Source organism: Miscanthus floridulus, chromosome 19 (genome assembly GCF_019320115.1).
Source record: "Miscanthus floridulus cultivar M001 chromosome 19, ASM1932011v1, whole genome shotgun sequence".
In the NCBI taxonomy this organism is placed as follows: domain Eukaryota; kingdom Viridiplantae; phylum Streptophyta; class Magnoliopsida; order Poales; family Poaceae; genus Miscanthus; species Miscanthus floridulus.
Window position 1 is genome coordinate 80,075,581 of NC_089598.1, and position 16,578 is coordinate 80,092,158.

At 45.2% G+C, this 16,578-nt stretch overlaps 1 long non-coding RNA gene across 1 annotated transcript; it reads right to left on the reverse strand.

Moving 5' to 3' along the window:
* Positions 1-4,702: 4,702 nt before the first annotated feature.
* LOC136529150 (uncharacterized) lies at positions 4,703-6,430 on the reverse strand. Its single transcript, XR_010777218.1, has 3 exons — positions 6,084-6,430; positions 5,834-5,931; positions 4,703-5,732 (listed from the first exon to the last, which is right to left on the reverse strand). It is a non-coding gene; the product is annotated as an uncharacterized lncRNA (long non-coding RNA).
* Between the last annotated feature and the right edge of the window lie 10,148 nt (positions 6,431-16,578).

Genomic DNA, 16,578 nt, shown 5'->3' on the forward strand with positions numbered 1-16,578 from the left:
GTATCTGTATTTTGTTAAAGGAAAGTGCCTTTGCAAGTTGCATTTGAACTTTACCAGATTCTCATTTCAGGGGGGGGGGGGTATTCATTATATTCTAGTTTAATTTACTCCGTACAATTAACGTTACACCACCCTACCAAGAACAATATTGTTGCACGGGGATAAGATTTGACAGAAATAAATTTAAAAGTCTACGTAGTTTTTTTTTCGCGACCAGGAAATATAGCCCATTTTTCATTAAGACAAGTGAATTACATGACGCAGCTACGAGAGAACCCTCGTAGCACAGATTATAAACCACTAAGCTAGTGGTAAGCTAGTGGTGAGTGGCCTGGAATACAACTTAGGAAACAATAAAAATAAAGAAGGAAAGAAAGAGTGACTGCCCTTAACACCCAGAACCTACCAACTGTGCCTGCAAGAAAAGGATACAACAACGCAATGGTTTCCTACAAACTAGACAATGCCCTGGTGGCAAAGCATCCAACCAGCGAAGAGAGGCGAGTATCCATCGGCAACAGCGGCAAAGCATCCGCCAACGAAAGGCCATGGCGGCCAAGTATTCGCCAAGAAGAGGGCCAGCACGCTCTCGGCAGCAGATGTGCCAGAGAGGGGACCAAAGAACCTGTGGCGGCAAAGCATTCGCTAGGGATTCCATCGATAGCTAAGCATCCGCCGTGGAAGAAGCGAAGATTCCCAATGTGGCAAAGCATCCGCATGGGGAGCGACCATAACACACTTGGCAGCAAAGCATTTGCCCGAGGGAGGCCAATGACAATAGCGACAAAGCATCCGTCAGATAAACCAATGACAGCCCAGCATCCATCATGGAGAAAGCAATAGTGGCAAAAGCATCCGCTATGACCAACGACGACGACAAGGCCAATTGCTGCAGGACAAACCATTGCGAGTAGAACAAAGGCACATACAGGCATAGCGAGGAACTCTACCAAGAGCCGATGGAAGGGGCCATGGAAGTCAGTGACCACACGGGGACAAGCGATGAGCCGTAAGAGATTCTACAACGATGCCTTTACGAAGGGGGCGACGCCCAAGGGTACAACTGTGGACGCCATCGCCACTGGCCTTGCAACATGCAAGGCGGGGCTTACACCCAGAATTGGACGCCGTCGGTAGGAAGCATGGGATTCATCAACAACGCCTACAAGAAGGTATGTGGCACTTGAGACGTCACCGTCGTCGGCCTGGCCAAAGCCGAGCTGAGCTTTCGCCCAGAACTTCATGCATCCCCCAGCAGACCGCTGTAGCAATCTGGAGGAGCCGCAAGCATCAACCACAACCATGGTCAGCCGGCCAGGGGAAGCCGGCCACTGTTCCGCCGAAGCCCCCGACGCCCCGCTGCGCCACAAACCTCGACAAAATCTGGCGATGGGGAGTAGTCCCATCCACCGACTGTAGGGGAGCCATCCGCCGCCGCTGCGGGCAGGGGGAGCTGGCCACGGCCATGGCCCCGGCAGCCGCTAGTCGCCCCTGGCCATCCGTGCCATGGGCCGGCCCGCCGAGGACCCCGCAGAGGCCGCAGGCACCGCGACGAGATCCAGCTGCTGGGGAGCCAGCCACCGTGCGCCGAGGAAAGCGGATCTAGGGCGCCGCCGCCGGCCACGAGCGTGCGCGGTAAGTGGCCGTCGGATCTGGCCGCTACCAGCTTGGAGGCGCGGCCAACAGCCCACCATGGCCCAACCCTAGCCAGATCCACTACCGTAGAGCCGAGAAATGCCGTAGCAAGCCAGGTCCGCCTAGGAACTACGCTGCCGTCGTTGGAGCGTCGCTAGCCACAGAGCTTCGCTGGCTGAGGAGGAGGTCGGGGAGGGTGAGGGGGAGGAGAGGAAGTGGGGGGGGGGAGAAAGGCACGGCTGCGGTCTTTTTGAGCAGTAGTACTATAGGCCGCCGCCACCGCACACCGGACGGGGCGCCCAGAGGGGCGGCCCCGGGGGCCTCTCGGCGGTGGCGGCAGATGGTCCCCCCGAGTCGCCCAGGGACGACGCGGGGGTCAGTGAAGGTAGCCGTAAGATGGTTGATATATATTTATTTATAGTTTGATAAAAGCCTACGTAGTAGAGGTTACAGGACTAGCAACTTTTATATGTGGATGGTAATCCTTAAAGGAGTATGTGGGAATAGAAGCGTATGCACTTATTCGTTCCATTTACCGGCTCATCCAAAAGAAGATTATATTCAACTATATATATGGACAAGGGGCCCGGGAACAAGATCCATAGTTTCTCCACTGTTCTAACTCTAATATTGTCGAGCAACACATGGGGTCCAAAAGCAAATAGAGCATGACCACACTAGCTAAGAGGACCATGCAATATTTTGTGGCGTATACGGAGTACAGAGTTACGTTGTAGCTTAATTTATCAGATATAGCTAGTTAGGTTCCCTAAATTCTTGGAATCTGATGGACATCTAGAACATACTACTACTTCTACTCTCTTTGCGGGAACTAACGCCTAGATTGCCTATAAATTAGGAATATAGAAAAAAAAGAATTGCCCACCTGTAGCATATTCTTTGAGAAAAAAAATGATATTCATTGGTATTATCTTTATCTTACTAGTATAATGTCCGTGCTAACGCCACGACTTTATCTTGGAGATGCACATGAAACAACTTAACAATGAACTTTTTTCATAGTTTAACTTTTCCACAATAGTATATTGCCCGTGCTAACGCTATGGTGGCGTCTATAAAAAATAAATCATAAAACTAAAATAAATCATAAAATAAAAAATAAATCAACTAATGAAAGAAACACGAATTCACAGTCTCGCAGAGATTAGTCATTTCACACAAAAAATAGACATGCCCTCACAGCACTACTAAGACGTGTCTTAAAGTTCATAAACCATCAGTCTATATATTATTCTATAAACAATGGTTTATAGCTGGGACGGGGCTTTCTCCACGGCACGCTGCCACTCCACTCTGCCAGGCATCCTTCAAATAGAAACTCCTATCACCAGACACATTGCCCCCTACAAAAATGTAAATAGGCAAAAGATTGTGAGAGACAAACTTGACAACCTGTTCCACAAATGTTCTTATTCACAGCAAGAACGCAAACAGAGAACACAAGCACATCAAAATTAGTTGAAGCAGGGTGATTGTTAGAAGCATGTTGAATATATAAAATGTATCTCTACTATAATGGAACTACACATTCTCTATGAAAGGCTTGTTAAGTTAACGGAGGCTGCACACAACACATGCAGCCATACCAGAATGCCAGTAAGAAACAAAATTATCAAGTTACTCCAGAGATCTAGTTTATACTGTTTTGCGATTATGCAAGCAACAGTTACATATCTAACTGAGATTATCCAACAAAGCTTAAGCTCAGTAGGAACATTGGTAATTTGAGATGCCTAAATTCTACAATACTACTTTCTATATATCCCATAAAAAGAAATCTGGTTCTATTTTCTGAAAGCTGACATTAAGATGCATGGAATGTTGTCTAGACCAAAAAAAATTGTCATTGTGGCTTGTACGCATTTTTAAGCATTCTAATCATTCTGGGAAACAAAATCGGAGGATGGTGATCTTGCTGCACATCAATTTAAAACCTTTCGGTGTGAATAAGCAAAAATATACCAAATTGAACTGTTACCCTAAAAGTATTCATAGCCACAAGCTAACAATTTTTTCAAAATCATTAATTGTAGCAGAATCTAATTCCAGTTTTAGAAAAAAAATCATAAACATTATCTTTTTTTTCTCGGCAAAAGTTGCCTTCTTCATGCAGCTCATAATAACAGAAAAATGTCAGCGATCAAGAGTGAAACAGGGGTCATAACTTTGGTCAGATATAGTCACCTAGCAGCTAATCCTAAATCACACATTACATATTTCTTTGAACCTACTACATGATAATCACCTTGCAGGGAATGCTTGTAGTATGCATTCTAGTGCAGGTGATGTATAGCATGTTGTAAAATCATCATAAACCTGAATTGAGCATCTAAAACCTATCGGACAACAATCAGTAATAGTATAGAGATTGTTTGATTTAATTTTCGGTATTACTTGCCTCCAGTAAGGACCAAACTCAAATACAATTTTACACAGCTAGTAACAAACACATGAGAACATTGGTCAGTGCCTCACTCCGAAGCTCCTCATCAACTCTGTGGCCATTAGCTGCCTCCACATCTAGCTTTGTAGTTGCTTCCTAACAGGCCTCAAAACTAATTGGAACACCAAAATTTGGCATGGTGAAATATCAAACGTATTTTTCTCGTCGCTCCAGAAGGCGTCCCCGAGGCAGCTCTCCCTCACGAGCAGGTCTTGAAAAGACATCAAGCAAAAGGATCAAATAGTTGGGATCACAATGTACCATGTCATTCATCTCTACAATTGATTGAAACACATGTATTACGTAATGAAATTGATTAGAACAGACACAAATCAATTTATGATCAGCAAGATCAATTCGGCAAAAACCTTGGGCATCAAACACAGGCTCGATCTGAATCTAGACAGCAAACCCCAGCATAAAAATATCATACTGAAATTGATTAGAACAAACACAGATCAATCTCTGATGAGCAAAATTAATGCGGCGAAAACCTTGGGCATCAAACACAGGCTCGATCTGGACCTAGACAGCAAACCCCACCATAAATTTATTGAATCTAGAGCATCATCGTTTCCTCAACAAAAAAAAAAATCCAGAGCATCATGGTTTTACTACTACTACGGTACTACCACAAGAGCAACAAGCTAGCAACTACGCTATGCTAACGACAACACGCAAAGGCGAGGATGACATCGATTGATCCATGTACCAATGTACGATCAGTCGAAGAGGCTGACGACCTCCTCCTCCTCTTCCTCCTTCTTCTTGGCCTCCTCCTCGGCTTCGGTAGCGGCTACACAATCGTTACACAGTAGGGACTTGAGCTCAATTTGTTCAAACATTTTTTGGTAGAAGGGCTACACAATCGTTGCACACTGAAGTTTGCAAAATCAGGCTGCATTTCCTTCTGAGTTCTGATATGTTGAGGGAATACACTGGAAATAAATTTGATCAAGTATTGTAGGACCAAATAAATGAATGTACTCTCACAGCAATGTAAATATTATTTTTGTTGGCAAGAAGTTTTTGCTCTGGAATGTGAATTAGATATGTTATCACAAGATGAATGAACAGGCATACAAGGACAGCTGTACATATCCACGAACAACATTGCAATAGGCATCGACAACTACAAAAATGAAGTAAATAACTAAAGGAGATTTAAATACCTTGATCAGTTGGTCAGCAGAGAGAAGCCCAAGAATCAATTTACATTTCCAAGTCGTAGCTGCTTAAAAAAAGGACGCATGAATGAATTTAGGAAGGTAAAGGTAAGTCAATTCTTAGCAGAGAAGGGGTCACTTGATAGGGTAAGAAGCATCAGTCTGGAACCATGTTTCAGAGGCCTGGAAAAGTTCAGCAGGATGGAAATCATGTAATTAGGCCCAATATATTATTGAGCACTATTCATGTATCATCTGCAGCCATGTCTAGAAGGTAATACGACACATAGGGCATCAACCAAGAACAAGAGTGATCCATGAACTTCCTGCTGCTAGAAATAATGTTATAAAAAACAAGAAGACCAACCAAATGCGAAATCATGTCATAAAAAACAAGACCAACCAAATGCTCACTAGTGTAGGAAGCACCTGCGACGTGGAAGTTCAACAAATCCCATTGCATAAAGCTGTAGCAATGAACAGAAGCAGTATAACAAATTAGTAAAATCCTATAACATAGCATAGCATAGTGCTACAGGGAAGAAGGAAAACTGAGCAGTCACATTACATAGGGCACCGTAGAAGAACGATAGGTCACATGAAGCATTGGACAAAGTGGTGAGGCCTGCGATCGTAGTTACGGTGCAGCACACCCAAATCAAGTACCTGCGGAACCACATTCGACCGAAACAGAATCCAGATTAGCAAACCCGACGAATGGAGGGCCGCAGCAAGGATGAATCCCGTCCATAAGAGCGGTGAGGAGAGCTGAGCGGCACCATGGAAGAGGAGCCGAGGAAGAGGAGAGTCGCCACTACCTGGATGTGGTCCTGAGGAAGGCCTCGCGTGCCCAGGTGGCCGGGGTGCGCCGCTAGGGCTTTCCCATGCCGGGGCTCGCATAGAGGGAGGGGTCGACCGCACAGTGCTGGGAGAGGCGAACGCCGACACGTAAGGCGAAACCCTAGGTTGGCGCTGCCGCCGCGCTGGGGGCTCGCCGTCGCCATGCGGCACGAGGAGGGCACGGAGGAGGAGAAGGGTGGCCGCCGCCGTGTCGAATCCCAGCCACCGCGGAAGTCCGCTCACGCCGCTGCCCTACCCGTGTCGGGAGAGAGAGGGAGGGGAAGAGAAGGGACTGTCGGGACTCACCCATGTGGGGGACGGGGAGGGGGCCGGCGTTGCACCGGCCGCGGGGGTGTGTGGGGGTGGGGGGGGTGGGGGTGGGGGGCATCGGCCCATCGCCGCCGCCATGGGAGAGACTAAGAGAGAGGATGGGAGCGGCAGCCTCCGTGCCTAGGCACGCCATCAGGTACGCGACCGTCGCGCCGCCCACGAATTGCGGCGGGTTTTGTTTTCTGGGAAAATGCATGGGCGGAAGTAGGAATTGAACTCGGGCATGCGGGATGCGGGGAGGAGCGAGGACACGGCGTTGGCGTGCGGGGTGTGGATGCATGAGAAGCGTGGCATCCCACATCGAATCGTGGCCATCGAATTTGATTTAGGTGTTTTATTAGCCTTTGATTTTAATGGAGATGAATTCATGTTTATATTTTTCTGGGTGCATAATGGTTGGAAGCACTCGGCGGGGAACGTTTTTCAGGGGACCTAGTATAATTTTGATTGGTCCATTATAGTAGAGACGACAAAAACACAAATGTCGTCCAAAACCCTTATTTTTCTATAAAATAAAAAGGGGGTGTTTTGAATAATCTTGAGGATTTAAAAAATTATATAAAATATATAAAATCAACACTCGAAAGTCAAAATCTTAGATTAATATTGAGGTCATGGGATGTGGGATACAAAAAGAGCCTCATAACTTTAAGGATTCAATAAATACATATTGAACACTCCAATTACCATGCAGAGGGAGAACGAAAAAGTATCGATATCTCCTACATACAACTAAAAAGAACAAAGCATGGACACTTTTTGGTTCAACATTCCAACGTGGGTCCATCATTCTGCCTGCTGTGTTCCTGCATCCTTGCTCTGACGCGTGGCTGTCCCTTGCGATATTTAAAAGGAAAGAGCTAAAATGAAACCGCTGCTGTGATTCAGCCTCAAACCTCACTCTCGTGATTTGAAAAGGAAGGATAGCTCCTATGATTCATCTACACGACTATGCATCCACTGCGCCCCATTGTCGCCCTCACTGCGCCGCCGCCACACGCGCCCTCCCAGCTCTTGCACCTGCTCGTAGCTAGCCACGCCGCCACCGCCCGCGCCCGCCCATGTGATCTCCTCCCCGCTCTCGTCCAATGCTCCCTGTAGCACTCCTCCACCAACCACCCTCACCAACACCTGCGACCCCACGTGACTAGGGAGCTGGACTGCTGCCACACCGTCGCTCCTAGCTCCTGGTTCTCGTCGACCACCAGCATCCACATCGGTGTTCGTATCTGCGTCCCTGATCCAGCTCGCCCGCATCTGCATCGCCAGATCTTCATCGGGCCATTCACCAATGATGAAGACCCACAATAGCAGAAGCCAGGAGGGCACCTCCCTCCCCCTGATCCAGCTCATGTCTTCATTGGTCCTGCTGTGCTGCCAAATCCTCCGCTCCTACCGCACTTCCACCCCCCTCCCGTCCTACGAGGAGCACCACCAGGTGTGCCAATCCCTTCTCCTCCCTTCCTGTTATGCGAAACCGAGCACCCAAACCCTACCTAACTTTGATCTAATTACATGTGTGTACATGTATTATGCCTACTAACTTCGATCCCTTTCAAAGGTTATCATGAGGATTCAAGTATTGTGTACATTTCTTTGCACTGCTTCTCAAGAGGATTGTTTCTGTTTATCGCTTGACACAGGGTTCCTGGTTGACCTTTCTAGATGTGTGATTCCTTTTAACTGCTAATTTTGCTGTGTTTCTGAGGGATTAACCCCATAGCAAGCTGTGTCCTTCTGTAAGGTACTCTCTCAGATTCAATTATTGCATGCTTAGTTGCTATACGGAACTATCCTGCCATGAAAATAATTGTATAACTATCATCATTCACTTCATCACTTGATTAGAGTTGTAGGGCATAACATCTAAGCACTTGGGTTTACTGTATGAGATCATTGTTGTTGTTCAAGGCATCACAAATGTTTTAGTTTACCATTTTTGTTGTCTAAAATGGTTTTACTAGCAGACTTGTAGTGCATTAGCAGCTGGGTCTATATTATTATGTAGATTACCATACCTAGTCAGCCCAACTTAGAAACTAGTTTCTAAAACTAATCAGTACCTAATGCACTGAATGCAAAATAAGATTGACCTATATGATTTTTTAACAATTCAGTATATTTGTCTAGAGTAAACCTACTGAAAGGTCCTTGTGTGGTTTTGGTAATTGAGTCACAACCTAGGTGGACTAATTGTGTTTATGTGAGATACATAGGTGATTAGTCCACAGGTACATGTGTGTGAGCAACATTTGTCATGAAGGTGGAAATGGCTTGGAGATGTTGCAAAGCTCACACATGTGATGATGAAGGAGCTCATTGCAAATGAGACATGACATTGAGTCATGTGATCAAGGTGGAGAAGATCAAGACATGATTTGGCTTGATGGACCGGTTGCAAGCGTGAAGGGCAAGTCAGAGGCTTTGGAGCGATGAACTGCGTGGCGGTGAAGGTTGAGCAAGACTTGGCACTGATGGACGAAGGCAACGATGAAAAGCAAGTGAAGTCAAGATCAATGAACCAATATGATCATGTGATGATATGAAGTGAATCATATCATTGTTGATCATGTTAGTGCATGTGTTGCATCAACATTGGAGGAGATGGAATGGAATGCGCAAGGCAAAGGTATAACCTATGGCATTTCATTTCACCAGTCATATGTGTGTAGAGAAGTTTATGGCTGGGTTTAGGATAGATGGCCGTACTATCAAGACGGGCAAACTTGTTTGCATATCAATCTTCTAGTGTCACTCGTGTGATCTAACTTTGCATCATCGCTAGGATCGAGTGGCGTGGCAAGTTGAGTGGCTAAATCCTTTTGAATATGATTGTGAAAATGCTAACACACATACACATGGTGGTGTACACTTAGTAGTGTTGGCACATTTACAAAGGAGATGAAGTTGGAGTTGATGTGGATCAACTCGGCGATGAAACGGTGGCGAGAAGGGTTTGAAACTTCATCGGCAGAGGGTCCACCCGTAGAGTGCGGACAGTTCGACGATGCCACTAGCGCCCTGTATAGAAAAGACAGGGTTTCACAGTGTGCATCGGACGCTGGTCACGTAGTGACCGGACGCTGGGGTCCTACGTCCAGTTAGTGGCAGTAGTGAAGGTGTAGGCGTCGGTCTTCGACCGGATGCTGGGTCACTTTGTGACCGGACGCTAGGTGGCTGTGTCCGGTCCCACTGATGTGGCAGCACAGAGAAGAGGAGAAATGACCGGACACTAATGCTGCATCCGATCGTGACCATCCAGACGTGTCTGGTCATGAATTTTCACCTCTAGAAGCTTACTGGAAGTGACCGGACGCTGGGGTCGTATGTCCGGTCACTTTAAGCAGCTGCGTTCGGTCATCACCTGAGTGTTGAGATCAAGTGACTAAGTTTGAATGGAGGTGACACGTGGTGAGCATCCGTTGACTAGACGCTGTGGTCCTACAACCGGTCGATATGACCGGTGCGTCCGGTCAACCCGAAAAACGCATAGTCAAGGGGTAATGGCTATTTTAGCCTGTGGGGTTATAAATAGAAGGGCGTCTCGGCCATGGTTTGAGTTGAGTACCTCGGGGGACTTTGTGTCCATGCTTGAGAGTGCTTGGGAGCCCTCCATCTCACATATACTTGATAGTGATCATCCGATTATGTGAGAGAGCAATTCTAGTGCGATTGCATCATGAGGCTGCATCGAGTGGCACCAGGTGATTGAGTTGCAAGCTAGTGGTGCTTGTTACTCTTGGAGGTTGCCACCTCTTAGATGGCTTGGTGGTGATCTCCGTTGAAGCCCTCAAGAAGCTTGTGCAGTGCTCTAGAGACGAGCTTTGTGAGGGGCATTGTGCTTGCCCCATGGGAGCCGCAAAGAGCAACTCTAGTAAAGCATGTCATTGAGCTACCCTCACTTTTGGGGTAGGTTCTTGCGCTGCCCGACGTGTGGGCTTGGCGGGCGATGCCAATTAGGCACTGAATCACCAAGTGAGCAGTCGACACAACGGGGACTAGCGTGTTGGCAAGCACATGAACCTTGGGAGAAAAATCACCATGTCAACCTTGTTCTTCCCATTGGTTTGCATCCTCGTTACACAAACTTGTAATTACTTTCATATACATTGTGCTTGTGTAGTTGCTCTTGTATTTAGTTAGCTTGTGTAGCCCACTAGTTACCTTCTTGCTTGTGTAGCATAGAAGTACCTCCCTTGCGTGGCTAATTTGGTTTGTGTAACCTTGTTAGTCACATTACTTAGTTTGTGTAGCTAAGTATTTGCACTCTCTAATTTGACATTGGTTGCCATGTTATTGAGCATTGCTAGTGAGCTTAGGTGGCTTTGTGCTTTTGCCTACTAGCATATGTAGGAGCTCCCTTGTTGCTTATAGTACTAGTGGCATAGGTTTGTGTGACCTTGCTTCTAGAATTGGTTAGGTGAGCTCTAGCTAGCCCGACACCTTTGTTGCTTAATTAGTATCTTTGGAAGGTGCTAGAGAACATAAATAGAGGGGTGTAGTCTTGGCTAGACCAATTGGTTTAATTCCGCACTTGTTTCGGTTAGCCAACACGATTAATTTTAGAAAGAACTATTCACCCCCTCTAGTCCGTCATCTCAACCCTACAAGTGGTATTAGAGCTAGGTCTCTCATTTGTGGTCTTTACCGACCCGAGAGAATGGTGAACTTTGGGCTAGAAGTTGTTTGTGACACACATTTTTGATGGCACACACTATGCACGGTGGAAACATCATATGCTTGATCATTTCCATGATTTGGGTCCCAAGGCATGGTGGATCATTGTTGTTGGTTTTTCTCGTGATGCTTTGGATAAGGACAACCTAACCCAAGCACAAGAGGATTGCTTACAATTTGATCATCGTGCTCTTTATTATCTAACGTGTGCTTTACATGTTGATGTTTTTAGACATGTGTGGGACTTAGAGAGTGCTCATGATATGTGGATGGCACTCCAAGCCTTCTACGGTGACTCCTCCACAAGTGATGATGGCAAATTCAAGGAGGATGATCACAAGGTGGAGGCACATGAGTGTGTCGAGCATCACCACAATTTGGTGATTGTGGAAGATTACTCCACCTCATGGTCAAGTGATGATGATGATCTTTCTACCACAAGATCACTTGACAAGATTGATGATGATGCCTCAAGTGATGCACATGATGATACTACTTCATGCACACTTGATGGTGATGATGATGGCTCATGCTTTGATGATGATTGTGATGCCACTACAAGCCCATCACCACATTGCTTCATGTCACAAGGTGACTCTAAGGTATCAAATGATAGTGTGGTTGATCATGTTGATTCATATGATGAGCTTGTGAGTAGACTTGCTAGCATGACCATGTCTTTAGAAAACAAGAAAGCTATAATCGAGAAATTGAAAAATGAAAACTCTTTTCTAAAGAACACATGTGAACAACAAAATCATCTACTTTATGTTACTACTTGTTCACATGAGGAGCTAAAATTGGCTCATGAGGAACTTAGTGTTGCTCATGATAACCTAGTACAAGACCATGCTTTTCTCTCTAAGGAGGTTTTCAATGGAAAAACTAAAACTAGTGAGAGCTCATCACATGGGTCAATTGATCAATCACATATTGTTGCTAACCCTTGTGATATAGGCAAGAAGCATGTATCCACCTCTAGTGATGATTTATTAGAAATTCCATGTTCTTCACAATTAGATGCTTGTTCTACTTCTATGTCTTGTGAGACTAACCTTTTGAAGGAGAACAATGAGCTCAATGAACAAGTGAAGAAATTGAGCAACAAGTTAGAGAGGTGCTACAACTATCAAGTCACCTTTGAGCATATGTTGAAGACTCAAAGAAACTTTGGTGACAAGAGTGGTGTCGGCTTCAAGACTAGCAAAGTCAATCATCAAGAAAGCCGCAATGACATAAGTGGCATTGGCTTCAACAAGAGCAAGTTCAAGGGCAAAAGATGGGGCAAGAGAAGATATGAAAGAGAGATGAAGAAGCAAGAACAAGAGAAGCTCTCTCATTTCATGTGCTTCAAGTGCCATGAAGTGGGACATCTTGTAAATAGTTGCCCCAATGAAGAAAAGCTCAAGTTGAAGAAAGAAGAAGAGAGGCTAAGGCTTGTTAAGTGCTTCAAGTGCCACACATGGGGTCATCTCACCTCTATGTGCCCAACCAAGCAATTGGTGAAGCAACTAGAAGAGCCTCAACCAAAGCCACAAGTTGAGCAAGAGAAGACACCCCAAGAGCAAATCAAGATCAACCATGAAGATGGTGGTGATTTGATGATAAAGAAGAAGAAAACTAGAAGGGGTGGAAAAGCAAGAGAAAGAGCAATGCATCCAAGGATGAATCAAGATGCAAAGCAAGTGAGCAAGAACAAAGAAGAGAAAATAGAGAAGATTGCTTACATGAGATGCTATATTTGTGACACATTGGGCCACCTAGCTTCGGGTTGTCCAAACAAGCTTGAGAAGAAGGCTCAAGCAAACAAGGAGAAGCAAGATAATGAGAAGCACAACATGAGCAAGGAAGAAAAGGCTTAAGCAAACAGAAAGTGCTACTCATGCCGAGAAAGGGGACACATGGCACATTCATGTCCCCTAGGTAACACCCCTAAGCCTATTTCAATTAATGATAATTTTATGCTTAGGAAAGGTGGTAATGGTTGTTGCAGAACCGACCAATTTATAAGAGTACAAGTACAATGGCAGCACGCAAGAGGTCGCATTGTCATACTTGAACCCAAATAAACCCGGTAGTCCGTCGAGTACCACGACGGGTCTCGATAAACGATTTACAACAACCAAGATCATACAGGATTCAACATACATGCCACATATTACATAAAGTTCGCAGATACATTTCATCATCAGAGTACGAATAAAAGTTATTACAAACCAAGTTTGATAAATAAAGCAGAAGCAATTAAGTTCGAAAATAAAGGTTTCAACATAGTTTAATACAGTGCCAAGTCGGATCACAGTCCACAAAAGCAAGGATAGGAATTACTAAAGAAGCCTGCCCAAGGCTTACTCCTCATCCATGACGGGATAGAAGCAACTCTTGCAATAACCATGATACACAGTGTCATCTGCAACAATGGAAAATAAAACCCTGAGTACGAGAAGGTACTCAGCTAGACTTACCCGTCATGAACCAGAAATAAAATGACTCCAAGGATTATGCAAGGCTGTATAAGTGGACATAACTTGACAACATTTTGCGTAAAAGGCAATTGACCCATTGTACAATTATGATTCCTTTATCAAGTTAATTATAACTATCCATTTCTAGGTTAGCAACTATCCTGTGCCATACATGTGGTATATCATTTAGAAGCATATAATAGTAACCATAGCAGGTATTGTAATTCCATATTCATCCAAACCATCATGTTTCATAACACAGTTACTACGATGTTGGAGCTAGTCAAGTTTCTCACTATCCGGGAGAGACGGCGATTCAAATCGATTTTAACCAGCTAGGAATTTATTCCTAACACAAACCTAGGTCTACCAGCCATGATAGCCTTAGGTCACCTTTGGTACAACTCAGGTACACATTTCGTGGGTCCGTACCGTGCCGCACAATCTGGAACACCAGATGCTAGGATGCTCAGGCCAAGCCTGCCCTTGGGCTCAGTCTGATCGTTCCCCGAAAGGAGCGCACAACAGAACGGGTCCCGGCCTGAGTTGAATTACTCAGCTTCGCGGTCGGAACGAGTTATCCGACCAGCTAAGTGAGAGGCATGCATTCAATCTTGTCAAAAGTTCCAACAATGGTACGGTCCTTGATCGACACAGATGGGGATAGATCCACACCCAAGACCTCCATGTCTTGTTGCTTCTCTATCGACCTCCCGTCCAGTCTTGATTTACTTTTACCTCATGGTTCTGTTCCACGATGGCAGATATAGCCAACCGTGCTCCGGTATCCACCTATATCTCGCAGGTGACAGGACATCACCCGACTTCTACCGGTCTAAGCATGGCTAAGCATATATTCGATCCTGGACCTATACCAGTTAAAGGTGTAATATCTAGACAAGGAATGTACATGCATCAAGTGGTTTCATTCAACTCTTATAACCTAATGCATCAATCATAAGTACTTAAGTAAACAGTTGTAAAATTACTGGGAGACTTATAATGCTCCGGGGCTTGCCTCGTAGAAAGGAAGTGGGGCGGTGGTCAGGACACTCTGGAAGCTCTTCAGGGTTCTGCTCCACGCCTTCGGGAGCTGCGGCTTGCGGATCCTCCTGCTGATCCACTTCCTCTGCTTCTTCGAATTCCAACAACATGATCTCTTCCTCCGATCCTAGATGCATGAATGTGGCATAAGTATTACGAATGCATATATGTTAACAAGTGCACCATGTTTATTGAGTAGGTGCATATCTCTTCTCGATTATTAATTGACTACTTCTACAATGCATCGACTATGCCACAAAACAGTAGTTACTTGTTTTACTCATAATTGGAGTTCTACTAATCCAAATACAGTGATCCTGGACTTTCTGGAAAGCTTATCAAATTCTCTACAACTTTGTTATTAACCATTTTTACAGTACACATCATTTTCAACATGCAACTCATCGAACTCCATAATCAGTCCAGAAACTATTCAATATGCAATAAAAAGTAACAATACTTCTACTTCATGTAATCATTCAAAATTTGACAACATAAAACCTACCAACAGTTTAAGCATACCAAATACATTTAAGGTAATATAAGGATGAAGCCCAAACTATTTATTTAAATGCCTTTATTATTTTATTTAGATATCTAGGTTAAATAATAAACATATACCAGATGTACTTCATAAATTCTCAAAAATTTACAGTGCCTTACTAATGCTATCAAAGGACTACTATAAAAATTTCATGTCATTTTTCCTAGTAGAACATCCTATACAAAAATGATAAGTCAGCAAGGCTTGAAATAGCATAAATGGAAAACCCTATTGAAAAGTGTCAAGCAACAGATTTCCTATTTTTCTTAGCATCCATATACTACTAGGATTACCTCCAAAAAGTTTCATGAATTTTGGATTCATAAATAATTTATAAAAATTTACACAAGGATTAACTATTCATAAAAGAAAAATCTATAACTATAAATCTACACATGCACTGGTCCTCAAATTTTTACTAGAGTTCATATATGCTAAGACTAGCTTACCACAAAAATTTCATAATCTTTGGAGCACAGGAACTCTAGATATAAAATAAACAAATTTGAATGCATTCAAAAGCACATTTCAAATCCCTATTTAAATCTCTAATAATTTCTACTGTAAATGTCAAGAACATATTTTTCCTAAATACTAGACTTCCTAAGGAGCACTACCAAATTTATTTCACAATTTTTGAAGCTACCAAACTAAAGATACAAAATTTACAAAACAATACCGGATCCGGATTTAAATGAACTAGCCTATTCTACTCCTGTCGCTGACCGGTGGGACCCGCCTGACAGGGGACCCCACATGCCAGTGAGACACGAATAGAGCAGCGGCACTGCTCGGCACTGCGCGGCTACGGCTCGTCGATGGCGAGCTTTGCCGGCGATGACGTCTACGCTACACGACCCTCGTGACCGAGCACACCCTTTGAGATACTTAGTGGGGCCTCTCGTCGGGGCTATGTACAGCGGCAGCGCTCATGGCGGAGCGGCGGCGCTGGACAACGGCGCTACGCTGGTGGGGGCTACAGCGGCTCGATCGAACGCTATGTCGAGCATCACCGAGCTATGGCGGAGCTATCTAGCGCCCTATTGTGGCCTAGGGTGGACGGTGGCGATGTGGCCACGGAGACGGGGCTAGCGGCGGAGCTCCGACGAGGCGTTGCACGGCGCGGTGGCTTACCAAGCTAGAACAGCAGCAATGGGGCGACGCAGGGAGTTGCTGGGGATCTTGTGGTGCTTCTGTGGTGACGAAAAGGCGGCTCGGTGCGAGCTTGCGCCTGCTATGGCGACGGCGGAGGCGCGGGCCGAGCTCGGCTGTCGCTGTGGCGAGGAAGGAGGAGCCAGAAAAGCAAAATGGGAAGCGTAGGGCGATGCGGGCGAGTGCAGGGGTGAAGAAGGCACGTACTGGCCCGACGTGGCCTGGCTGGGCAGAGCAGAGGCGACGCGCGGCCTTTCCTCC